The following is a 13,981-nucleotide window of genomic DNA, read 5'->3' as shown; positions in this document are numbered from 1 at the left end:
CAGAACAAACAAGACCAAAACAGTTTCTGAGACCTAATTGCCCTTGCTATTGTTTCAATACCTTGTAAGATGTCGCACCTCAGGAGACTGGAGACTCCGAAGACTAAGTTTAGAGTTAGTTAATGGTTGTCTAGTAAGTCCCCCACACAGAATTCTATCATTGTTAACATGTATTTGCTCAATAAATACGAAGGGTGCCCCCTCAGCACCACTCTTGCGCTGTTACTCCTTGAGTCCCCTGGCTGCCCTTTCAGATCTTCGATATCTCATCGCGTCTCCTCCCTTGTCTGCAGGTCAGAAGCAGGGAGTGACCGACAAGTATTCTGATAGGATCATCGCAACTTGAAAGAGCTGGATTTACATCACTCTGAGGTATGATAATATCTATTTAGAAAACTTTTTAATGTTCATCAAATACACAGTAAATACTAGAGCTAGATAAAATGACATGCCCTCAAGAAGCTTTTTTGCCCTCAAGGAGCTCAATCATATTTTCTGGGTTTCAAGATTCTATTTTCCCTTATTTTAAAAAGGTTCTTTATCCTCTTTTGTTCTTTCTCTGAGTGACCCAGTCTTCTTCATTCACCTGCCTCTACAGATTTACTCATTCAAGACCTTTCATTCTCATACAATCAAACAACCTTGGAGTTAAAAAGGGCAGAAATTCCTTCCTAATGCCAGTAATTCCTCTTTTGCCAGCCTCCCAAACATCCCCTCAGCAAGCCAGTGATGAGCACTCCCACCTAAAAAGCAGCCTACCTGATCAATTCTATGGGTTCTACCCCAAATAAACCATCCTCTTCCTTACATGACAGCTTTCAAGTATTTCAAATTATCTGTAATCTCCATATGATGAAGCCTAATTTCTCTGAGGCAATTTCACAGGCAAGTTTCCTTATCAATTTCCACTGCTAACCCTACTTATACTGTATCTCCAATGCTGGAGGCTTGGCTTGCTCCTCAAGAAATGTAGTTTTTTTGTACTGTTTCCAACCCAGAGTTCCAGATAGAGTATGATCAGAACAGATATCAGAGGAGCCCTTAACTAGTCACTATAATTCTATTATCAGATGCTACATGGTATAATTCATATATTTAGCACCATTTTTTCCTTTGAAGGTTAATCTCCTTTCTCTTTTTTTCATTAATACTCTGTCATGGGAGCTAAAGTTGGGTTAATGGTAAAGACTGAGGAACATGCTAACAATACATATGTTGATGTTTCATTTATTTCTATTAATTTTTATCTTCTTGGTTTTGGTTTGTACTCAGCTCATCAATTTTTATTTTTAAATTCCAGTGATTTTGACTTGAAATATAGTAGTTACCCTGCACAATATATGCTATTTTTCAGTTTTCAAATGATGCTTCTATATATTCATTAAAAGGAACCTCTTCCCCTACTCAATTGCTCCATTGCTTGAGTCCAGGCCCCATACACACTCCTTTTGAATCATCTATCTAAGCATGGGTGTCCTTCGTATTTCTTTTGACACCTATATCTACATAAGTATGAGCACAATTATTACTCCATTAACTATTCATCAAGCCCAGGTGATTAGGAGTTAGAGACATCTGCTTGTTAACTGTAAGTTAGTATATGGGTCCTACTCTGTGTCTCACCTTTAATGTGGCAGAACATACCATAAGATAACTCCCAACATGCATGGATGGTCTTGTATAATTCCCTCTCCCTGAGTGCAGGAGAAAGCTTTGACTTTCAGCTATCCAGTGGAATATGGTAAAAGTGATAAGATAACCATGATTATGTTATAATATATAGAACTCCATCTTAGCAGACTGGTGAAAAAGATTATTTTCCTGGCTTTGAAGAAGTAAGCTTCCATGGTATGAGAGGGCCTGTGAGAGGGTCATGGCAAGAAATTATGGGCAGCTTCAAAGAGCTGAGAGCAACCCCCAGCTAACAGTCAGCAAGGTTATAGGTACTTCAGTCCTACAACCCTAAGGAATTGAATTGTGCCAATGAACAATCTTGGAAGAGGACCCCAAACTTCTGAAAGGAACACAAGTCTGACTGGTACTTTTACTGTAGCCTTGTGAGATACAAAGCAGAGATCTCAGCTGAGCCACTTGTGACTTCTGACTCATGGAAACTAGGAGATAATATTTGTATGTTGTCTTGAGCCACTAAGTTTGTAGTAATTTGTTATACAGGATAAAAAACTAATATGTACTGATTTTGCACCATTTAGCCTCACCCTCATTTAAGTATACCTAACAGCCTGATACACAATTCCTATTATGTACCTTCAAAGTCATGTTGAAGATTGGGAGGAGGGTTTAAAATAGTGGCAAAGGAAAATCCTGAACTCACCTCTTCTGATGGACATAACAAATCCACAAGTATGTATGGAATAATTCTCTCTGGTAAAGAGGACCTAAAAACTGAATGAACAAAGCCTCCACAACAGAAAGCCAAGACAAACATAAGAGACAGAGATACTTCTAAGGGAACAATAACATACCCCATGGCATTCCATGGTTGGGAAGGATCTCACAGGTACATAACTCTTCCCTGAGAAGAAAGAATTTTGAGTTCCACATCAAGCACCCCAACCTTTAGATCCCACACAGGAGAGACAAACCTCCAAAACAGGGAATATATCCAGGAGAATGATAGGGAGTAGAAAAGCCCATTCTTAAAGGACTTATACCAGACTCACTTGATCTAGAAACTGGTGAAAAAAACAGGCCCAAAAGTACATAGATAATAGATAAAGGAGACCCACTTACTAAACTTGGAATGCCTACCAAAGAGGCAAGAGACAGCTAGGCCTCTCCCTAGGAATAAGATACTGACAGCAGCCACTTTTGCTATCTCATTCTGTCACGACAAACCTGATGGTGGCAAGAGCCATTTTGGAATCCTTCTAGACTGCTAACATTAAGAGAACACCCTGCTGAGAGCCTGTACCACCCTGTGCATCAGCCAGGTCTCACAGTCCACAGGACAACCATATCAACCAGGGACCCTGCAGTAGTCATGGTTGGGCCTCACAGCCAGACAGGCCATGGGCCACACTGCCCAGCAGCACACCCTAGGCAGTTCCAGCCTGGCCTCATGGCCAGTCTCACAAACCAGTGTGTATGTAGCAGACATGGCCCTACCATAACAGGAGGCATGTGCAGCCCACACAGGCAAAACGCCTGGAGTATCTGGCCCTGAGGGACAGCAGGGATTATACTTCTGAACCCCAGAGGACACCTTCTACATAAGGCCTCTCCTTCAAGATGAGGAGATGTGACTGAACTATCTGATACAAACTCAAAGTTTGTTTCCAAAATAATGAGATAGAGGAATGTTACAAACAAACAAACAAAATAAACCACAAAAAAGTAAACAAAAAAGATAAACAATCTACCCAAAAAAGAGTTCGAAGTAGTTGTTACAAAGATGCTTACCAAACTCAGGAGGATGAATGAACACAGTGAGAACATCAACAAAGAGATAGAAAATATAAAAATGTACCAATCAAAGTTGAAGAATACAATAACAGAAATTAAAAATACACTACAGGGAATAAGTAGTAGATTAGATGATACAGAAGAATTGATTTAGCAATGGAAAACAGAGGAACAGAAATCACCCAATTAGAACTGCAAAAAAGAAAAAAATAATTTAAAAAAATTATAATATTTTAAGGGACCTCTGAACAGTATCAAGTATATTAAGTTATTTGAAGAAATGATAATTGAAAATTTCCCTACCTGGAGAATGAAACAGACATCCAGTTCCAAGGAGCACAGTGTCCCATACAAGATAAACCCAAAGACACCCATATCAAGACACATTACAATTAAAAGGGCAAAAATTAAAGACAAAGGGGGAATCTTAAAAGCCACAAGAGAAAAGCAATTAGTAACATGTAAGGGAACCTCCCTAAGACTAAATGCTTTGATTTTTCAGCAAAAAGTTGCAGGATAAAAGGGAGTGAGTGATGTATTCAAAGTGCTGAAAGGAATAAAATTTACAATCAAGAATACTCTACCTAGCAAGGATATCATTCAGAATTAAAGGGGAGATTAAGAGTTTTGCAGAAAAGCAAAAGCTAAAGGAGCTCATCACAATTAAACTGATACTACAAGAAATAGCAAAGGGATGTCTTTAAGTGGAAAAGAAAAAGCCATAATTAACTAGAAATGAGAAAATATATGAAAGAAAAAATCTCTTTGGTAAAAGCAAACATATAGTAAAATTAGAGGATCAACCACTTATAAAACTAGTATAAAGGTTAAAAGACAAAAGTAGTAAAATCAACTATATCTACAATAATTAACTAAGGGAACATGAAATAAAAAGATATAAAATACGACATCAAAAACCTAAAACATGGGTGTGGGGGAGGTGGGTAAAATAATGTGCTTTTAGAATGCATTTGATTTAAGCAACCACAACTTAAACTGTTATATAATAGGTTGTTGTCTATGAACCTTATGATAACCATAAACCAAAAACTTAGATACACAAAAAAATAAAGAAAAAGGCATCTAAATAAAAACTAAAGAAAGTAATCAAAGAACAAGGAAAGAAATAAAGAAAAGAAAGGAAAAGAGATTATTTGTAAAAGTAATCAAGAAAATAGCAATGGATACATACCTATCAAAAATTTATTTAGATAGAAATGAATTGATTCCTCCAATCAAAAAAATAGGATAGCTGAATGGATAAAAAAAAGAAGACCCATCTATTTGCTGCCTCCAAGAGACCCACTGCCTACAAGGCACACTCAAGCTGAAAGTGAAGAGATGGAAAAAAAGATATTCCAGGAAAATGGAAACAAAAGGAAAGCTGGGGTAGCAATACTTGTATCAGACAAAATAGACTTTAAAACAAAAGCTGTAACAAGAGACAAAGAAGATCAATACATATTGATAGAGGGATCAATCCAACAAGAAGATGTAACACTTGTAAATATTTATGTATACAACATAGGAGCACCTAAATGTATAAAGCAAATATGAATAGACACAAAGGGACAATATTACAATAATAGCAGGGGACTCTAACTCCCTACATCAATGGCTAGATTATCCAGACAGAAAATCAATAAGGACACATTGGCCTTAAAAGACCAGATGGACTTAATACATATATTAAGCTCTTTTCATCCAAAAACAACAAAATATACATTCTTCTCAAGTGCACATGGAACATTCCCCAGAAGACATCAAATGTCAGGCCACAAAACAAGTCTTAATACATTTAAGAAACTGAAATCATATCAAGCATCTTTTCCAATCACAACAGTATGAAACTAGTATCAATTATAAGAAGAAAACTGGAAAAAAACACAAACACATGGAGACTACAAAGCATGCTAATAAAACAACAATAGATTGCCAAAGAAACAAAGAAGTAAATCAAAAAATACTTTAAGACAAATTAAAATGAAAATACAACATTCTAAAATCTACAGAGCACAGCAAAAGTAGGTCTAATAGTGAAGTTTATAGTGAGCAGGCGCATCTCAAGAAATAAAAGTAATCTCAAATAACAATCTAACCTTACACTTAGAGGAACTAAAAAAGGAGGACCAAAGTCCAAAGGTAGAAAAAGGAAGGAAATAATCAAGAGAGGGAAAATAAATGATATAGAGACTAAAAAATATGTATCAATGAATCTAAGAGCTGGTTCTTTGGAAAGATAACCAAAATTGATAAACCATTAACCAAACTCATCAAGAAAAAGAGAGGGTCCAAATAAATAAAATAATAAAAGAGGTTATAACAATACTACAGAAACACAAATGACCAAAAGAGATTCCTATGAACAATTATACACTGACAAATTGGACAACCTAGAAAAAATAGATAATTTCCTAGAAACATGCAATCTTCCAAGACTGAATCAGAAGTGAATAGAAAATCTGAACAGACCAATGACTAGTAATGAACTTAAATTAGTAATAAAAAACATCCAACAAACAAAAGTTCAGAACTAGATGGCTTCTCTTAGGTGCATTTTGGCAAAAATTCAATGAGTTAATATGTTAATATTCCAAAAAATTAAAGAGGTAAGATATATTTCCAAACTCATTCTATGAAGCCAGCGTTACTCTGACACCAAAACCAGGCAAAATCACTATAATGAAAAGAAAATTATAGACCAATATCCTACATGAACAGAGATGTAAAAATCCTCAAGAAAATCTTAGCAAAATGAATTTTAAAATACATTAAAAGAATCATATACCATGATCAAGTGATATTTATTCCAGGGATGCAGGTATGGTCCAATTTTTGCAAATAAATCAATGTGACACACCAAGTTAACAAAATGAAGGATAAAAGTCATATGATTATCTCAATAGATGCAGAAGGAACGTTTGACAAAATTCAAATCCATTTACAATAAAAACCCTCAACAAAGTGTGTATGGAAGGAACATACTAAAAACCACAGATGACAAACCCAGTTAATATCATATCCAGTAGTGAAAAGTTGAAAGTTTTTTCTCTAAGATCAGAAACAAGACAAGGATGCTTACTCTCACTTTTATTCAACATAATATTGGAACTCCTAGCCACAGCAATTAGGCAAGAAAAAGAAAAGGCCATCAAATTGGAAAGGAGAAAGTAAAACCGTCACTATTTGCAGATGACATGTTACTGTATATAGAAAACTGTAAAGACTCCATCAAAAACCTATTAGAACTAATAAATGAACTGATTTTTCCAAGATAAAAATCAATATTCATAAATCTGTTGCATTTCTACACACTAATAGTGGAATATCAAAAAAAATAAATTAAGAAAGCAATCCCATTTACAATTACATCAAAACAATAATATAGGTAGGAAAAAATTTCACCAAGGAGGTCAAGATCTGTACTCTGAAAACTATCAGACATTGATGAAAGAAATTTAAGATGACATAAATAAATGGAAAGAAATACCATGCTCATGGCTTGAATGAATTAATATTGTTAAAAGGTCCACATTGCAAAAGCAATCTACAGATTCAATGCAATCCCTATCAAGGTGCCAATGGTATTTTTTACAGAATTAGTACAAATAATCCTAAAATTTTTATGGACCCTGAATAGCCAAAGCAATCTTGAGAAAAAAGAACAAAGGCAGAGTGAAGTTTCCCCATTTGAAACCATACTACAAAGCCATAGCAATCAAAACAGAATGCTACTGGTAAAAATAGTCACATCAATCAATGGAACAAAATAGAGAGCCCAAAAATAAACTCACACTTGTACGGTCAGTTAATTTACAACAAAGGACACAAGAATATATAATGGGGAAAGACAGTACCTTTAATAAATGGTGTTGGGTAGACATCTACATGCAAAAAAAAATATGAAACTGGACCACTTTCTTACACCATATACAAAAAACAACTCAAAATAGATTAAATGCCTTAATGTGAGACTGGAAACCATCAATCTCCTAGAAGAAAACAGGCAGTAAACTCTGGAACTTCAGTATTAGTGATATTTTTGGGGGTCTGTCTCCTCGGTCATGGATAACAGAAGCAAAAATAAACAAATGGTACTACATAAACTAAAAACCTTTTGCACAATGAAGGAAACTATGACAAAACAAAAAGTCGAACTACTGAAAGAGATATATCGCAAATTATTAATACAATAGTGTTAACATCCAAATATATAAAGACTCAAACAATTCAATATCAAAAAACAAATCCAATTAAAGAATGGACAGAGGACCTGAATACATTTTTTTTTCCGAAGGAGACATGCAGATGGCCAACAGACTCATGAAAAGATGCTCAACATCACTAACCTTCAGGGAAATGCAAATCAAAACCACAACAAAACATCACTTCACCTGTCAGAATGGCTACTAACAAAAAGAGAAGAAATAACAAATGTTGGTACAAATGTGGAGAAAAGGGACATGCCTGTACTATTAGTTAGAATGTAAATTGATTCAGCCACTATGGAAACAGTATGGAGTTTTCTCAAAAAATTAAAAATAGAATTCTCATACAATCAAGCAATTCCACTTCTAGGTATTTATCCAAAGAAAAAAACACTAATTGGAAAAGACATATGAACCCCTATGTTCATTGCAGCATTATTTGCCATAGCCAAGATATGGAAGCAACCTAATGTTCATCAATAGATGAATGGATAAAGAAGATGTGGTATATACATATACAATAAAATATTTGCCATAAAAAGATTAAATCTTGCCATTTATGACAACACAGATGGATCTAGATGTTGTGATGCTAAGTGAAATAAATCAGATAGAGAAAGACAAATACCATATGAATTCACTTATGCTACATACTTCACTGTATGTGGAATCTAAAAAAAACAAAACAAAACAAAGAATAAACAAAATAAAACAGAAAAAGTTTCATAGATACAGAGAAAAATATTGATGGTTGCCAGAGGAGAGAATGTGGGGGCATGAACGAAACAGGTGAAGGAGATTAAGAGGTACAATCTTCCACTTATAAAATAAATAGGACATAGAGATGTAATGAACAACATAATACAGCCAATAATATTATAACAACTTTTATGGTGACAGACAGCAACAGGACTTATTGTGATCACCATTTCATATTTTATATAAATATTGAATCACTATGTTGTATACCTGAAACTACTACAATATTGTATGTCAATTATTCTTCAATAAAAAAGTCACATTGAGAACTTTGAAATCAGCACACTTACTATGGGCTTGTTTAGGCATTTTGGGCAATAGGAGACGGAAGTACCTGCACTCAAGCAGCTACAGTCTTATTGTAAAGTCAAGAGCACCCAAGAACAGCGCAACAAACTGATCCTGTGAGACAAGTGAAAGTGCCCTAGAGTCAAAGAGGGAATGGATCTGATGATTCTACAGAGCAAAACACCAACTCCAACTGCTAAGTAGGCAGATAACTTCACTTTGAAATTTATCTTCCCAAAACTCCCAAAAAGAAGGAGAAAATTGCACATATAATATTATAGAATTCATAAAGTTATAAGGTCAATGTAATACCTAACTATACTGGGTTGGTGTAAATAATAAATGGAAATGAGATAATAGGTAAAAATATCTAGTATAGTACCTGACATAGTAAGTACAATAAAAATAAAGTGAATGAGAGAAAATGCTAATTTATATTTATAATAAAGTAGCCTTTTGTGAACAGCAGAAGGATGCCCAAAAGACTCCTGGGATATCTGGCTCTTGGAAACTGGTGAAGTCTGGAGAGAATCACATAATATTATGGCACCTTCGTAACTCTCCCATGTCCTCTACCCTAAAGGATTTATTACAGGTGTTTTCCCCCAAGACCTCTATGACTCCCTAAAAGCTGAGGGTGTGTGGGCTTGCTGAGGAGCATCCATTCACTATGAGGAGGGTTTCTCATGTTTCCAGTCATAACTGGGAAACACAAGTGCAAAGGAAAGCAATTCTGACATTGTGAGGAATATGACCCTCAGCAGACTTCCACCCTCCCACACACACCCATATGAGTTGTATGAAAAGTCAAGCAAACTTTGTGTTGTAGGGCATTTGCAAAAGAAGATCTCATCCTTGCAAGAGATGTTAATTTGTGATCAATAAAGGAAAAAGGGTCTTCCAGAATGCATAAGTGAAACTCAGTAGGTAAGTCTATGCGCCATTCTCTCATCTCCTGTCACGAAATGGTGAACCTAAAACATTCAGTGCACTTACTACATCCTCTTCAAAGAATATTCTTCCATTTCTTACAATCTTTCCTTTACCTGGCAAAATATTTTTCTTTTGAAATCCCAGTTTAAATGTCTCCAATGCCTGAGAAATCTTTTCTGACTCTATAAGGCAATAGTTACCTTTATTTGTATTCATACACTACTTAGCTTATATACCACACTGAATTTTAGTTATCACTCAGTGTCTATGCTTCCCCAACATAAAGTCCTTTATAATAGAGACAACGTGTGTGATAGAGATTTTATTTATATTTGTGTCCTAACCTATGGTCAGACTCATTATAAAAAGTTAGTATATAGTTGGCCAAAAATGAAATAATTTATATAAAACATATCCAAATTATGGAGGAATTCCCCTAAATATCAGAGATTCAGCCCGCATCACAGAAGTGGCAAACCTCAAAGTTTAATATAGTTTGATAATTATAGTTTGCTTTCAAAAGTTGGCATTGACCAGGGATCCCCTTAGCACAACCACCAGCTATCATCTTAAGATAAAATACAGCACATTATATGGTAAAATAGTTCTTTTGGAGCATGTTTATTATATAATCTCTACTAATATGATGGTTTAGAATTGTGTTCCCATGAAATAAAATAGAACAAGGAATAAATACCTGCACTATTTTGACATCCTAAGTTAATGACCCAGATTTCTTTTATTCTAGACTTGCAGAGCTTCATCACTCAGTGAATGCTATGGAAAGAGAAACCTTGTGAGATCTGATGCCCAAACAGGTCAGTTGGCTGATGTTTCAGTTTCAACTTTTTTTCCAGTATCTTTAACCAGTTCAGAGACAGTCTAATAATACCAGTTATTTAGCACTTGGCGTCTCCAAAGCTCTTTAAAACACTAAATAGTCAATCATCTCCTAACCCACTACAAGATGGGGGAGAATCATCATTCTGCCTTTACAGATGGAATATTTGAAATGTAAAATAGCATATCCAAGGCCAGACAGGAACTCAGCATCATGATTAAGTAAAAATTCTGAGTCTCTGACATCCAAGCCTTGGCAAAGAAATTTGTCACATTGCCTTTTTATAGAGTGAGCATGGAATCCTAGGGGGAGATGCATAAGAGAGAACTATGAATTTTAAAGGAATATGGAAATCTATTTAATTTAAGCTGAAGTTAATAGATAATCAGCTCAATTCCTCCCCCTCCTGCCCGTGAATAGCTGGCTGTCAGACCCACAATTTAGGTGACTTGGAAGGACCAAAGCAGGTTGAATAGTGACAGAGGTGAGCAAGAGAAAAATTAAGGGGCAGAGAGGACTTATAAGCTATCATCTGCTTTCAGGGAACTTTTTTTTAAAAAGGAAATATTAGCACTAGAAAGTTATTTACCTACTTTGGGTTATTCTACACACTGAGAATAGAGTTTCATTATCCATGGCAGGATTTTACAACCAGCTTAAGGAAGTTATTCATCCAGGGAGGTCTTCTTTGTTCTGGGCTCCTTGATTCACATTCCTAGTAGCATGTGCTTGTATAACTCTGACTATATTTAATGACTAATCAATGAAAAACTAGTGTGTCCCACAAGTCAGCAACTAGACAAGAGTTTATATCTCACTTTGCATACTGAGGTTCATTTTATAAATTCATTATTGAGGGATCTGAGTTCTGATAGTAAGGATAACCCAGGAAGTAATTTATTTTTCCACAGACATTCTCTGGCTTTAATAGCTGATAACATGGTTGTGGGAGGAGAGCATTGACCACAAATGAAATGTTTTCTTCTCGTGTCCCGCATTTGGGCACTGTTTGACTTTCAGTGGTTTCTGATTCTGTGAAAAGAAGTGGAATCACTACCTGCTGAGGAGCAGAGTGAAGAGGCCTGACAGGAAGTCACAGTGGCTATCTGTTCAGGTGATCTGCAATATCAGGAAGCGAGGAATCCAGCACTCCCTGGATTCTCTCTCTCACCTGCCTACCCACTGGACACACTATTATGGTCACTAAAGGGCGGAATGGCAAAGGTGGGACTGTGGCCTCCAGGTAGCCACAGGTGGGACGCTCAGCCTAGCCTTGATGACAGTTAAAATAGGGATGACAAAAATACAACTATGCCTTTCATGTCTAAGAGTGGCATCATTTGCACAGCATTTTCAGACACATTCTTACAGGACATCCTTCTCGCAGCTGGTGACGGGAAGAGGCCAGGATTACCTCCACTAGATGAAGAACCTGAGGCCCACTAGTATTCTGTGACTTTCCCAGAGTAGTACAGGTAGCAAGTGGTTGAACCAGGATGGAACTGGAGGATTGCCAATGCCAACTCTATCCTATTCCTATGCCCAAGCATCTTTGCACAATTAGCTGTTTTTTCTGTCCTTGTCCCCAAATCTATGTTTAATTAAATGAGAAAGAGATCTAGCTGACCTCCCACAGTCTTTCCAGTGCCAGGTGTTAGTCACCACACAGGTAGCTATAGACCTCTGAGAACCAACCCAAGTTTAAAGAAATGGATTTTCACATCGTTTCTAGATCACTTTAGAAGAAGCAGTAACTATGGCCTTTTGGTGGCGACCAGGACATCATACTCCATGAGATATTGTGAATTGTCATAACACTCAATGTTTGTGCATTTATTCAATTACTATGTACCAGAAATGAGGAGCCTGTACTCAAACAAGGAAAACAAGCATGAATTTCAGGCACAGTAACTTAACTCCAACAATGATATTTAATAAAACATGGTGCTCTGGATGCTAGCTAATATATGATGAACTTCTTATCAATAAACAAACCACAATTTGTAAGAGAAAATAACAGGAGACAATAAAGTCACTTTTGTAGACAATGATTTTCACTATTTGTAGTTAATAGAAAAAAAGTGCTTAGGAAAGGCTATAAGCTATAGAGAAGAAAATAGCTGGAAAAAGGGCCCTGTGATTTCCATGTCAGTTTCCCTTTAGGGAAGTAAGGATTTTTCCAGACCCTTCTGTCATTCCAGGCAGTGACTGACTTGAAGCTCAGGTGTGCATTTGCCTGCTTAAATCTGCCACTGTTCCCAACAGCTTGCCATGCTCTATCTATAGAGATGACTTCACCCTCTGTTGGAATGCAGCAGCTGTTCAGCAGTGCACACTGACAGGCAACAAAGACTTGGACCATATCTAATTGAGCACTTCAATACTGCAGAGATAGACGCCTTGGAAATATTTAGATTAAATGCCTTTGGCCAGATGGAAGCTGGCCAGGATACCAGGATAGTATCTTCATCTCACAGGACTGTAGAGAATCTTGGTGGGGGACTCCATGGAAGGAAAAGGCATGAGGAGAGATGCTGCTCTCTCACGCATGCCCCCACTCTCCTCCTGGGGCTGTAAACATGACACAAAGAATAAGAGGAAATAGGAGAAATCAGCATTTTCCTGTTTATTCCTTCTTCCTTTGGCAGACCAAAGAGAGTCTACCCTCTGTGTAAACAGTCTGAATGGTAGTGGTGCCTACATGTGAAGAGGCTCCTGGTTTTAAGATTCCCCCACAAAACTGTCCCCTCCCCTAGCTCCCAGATTTCCAGCCCTAACAATTGGTTGGCAGATACAGATAGATCAGGTGTTACCATCCCACTGTTTCTAAATTAATTGGTTGCTCATAAGACTTTCATAAACTTATTTTTAAAGCTTAACAATATCAGAAACATTTTGAAAGTTCTAAGATTACAGTTGCTTTATAAAATGTGAAAGAAAACCCTTCAAACTAAACAAAAAATTACTGTGGACCATTCCATTACTCTAAATCAAAAACAAAGTTGTGAAGTTGTTTAGTCATTTTCTTCCACATCCTGTAAATCACCCAATAAGTTCTTTGCCGAAGAAACAAGAGAGCACTACAGGGTGAACACGTGAACAGAGATCAGCATCGTCCATGAGGAGCGCTCAGAAGAGCAAAACCCAGGGAATGTTAAAAAAAAAAAAAAAGATAAGTTTAGTTATATTAAAAAGGTCTATTTCTATTCATGCTAAAGGAAGGGAGACATTTGTTCTTTCTATCAGAAATTAGTATTATTTTATGTAAGACAAAAATAACTGAGATGTGGATTTTTAAATTATTAGGAACATATTTTCTGTACATATAGCCTCATGGATTATTTTTCAGTTCTCACCAAAACACTGTGTGATAGGTATTATCAGCTCCATTTTAAAGTCAGGGAAAGAAACTCAGGTGAAATGGTTTATTCAAAGTGCTGGCATTTATTACAGAGTCCAGGTTTAATTCCAGGCAACTGGGCTCCAGTACCCACTGGGCCACTGCCTATTTCTATATAGCCTATTA

The 13,981-nt window shown here is 36.4% G+C and overlaps 1 long non-coding RNA gene across 1 annotated transcript in view; it reads left to right on the top strand.

The window, feature by feature from the left end:
- The first annotated feature begins 324 nt into the window (after positions 1 to 324).
- LOC140848201 (uncharacterized) overlaps positions 325 to 13,981 on the top strand; it is a 63,965-nt gene continuing 50,308 nt past the window's right edge. Inside the window, exons 1-2 of the long non-coding RNA XR_012128762.1 lie at positions 325 to 372; positions 10,363 to 10,432. This is a non-coding gene — a long non-coding RNA (uncharacterized lncRNA). The remainder of the gene's footprint in view (positions 373 to 10,362; positions 10,433 to 13,981) is intronic.

The sequence above is a fragment of the Manis javanica genome, chromosome 3 (genome assembly GCF_040802235.1).
Source record: "Manis javanica isolate MJ-LG chromosome 3, MJ_LKY, whole genome shotgun sequence".
Classification (NCBI taxonomy): Eukaryota; Metazoa; Chordata; class Mammalia; order Pholidota; family Manidae; genus Manis; species Manis javanica.
The sequence above is the reverse complement of the archived record's forward strand: the minus strand, read 5'-3'. Positions and strand labels throughout refer to the sequence as shown.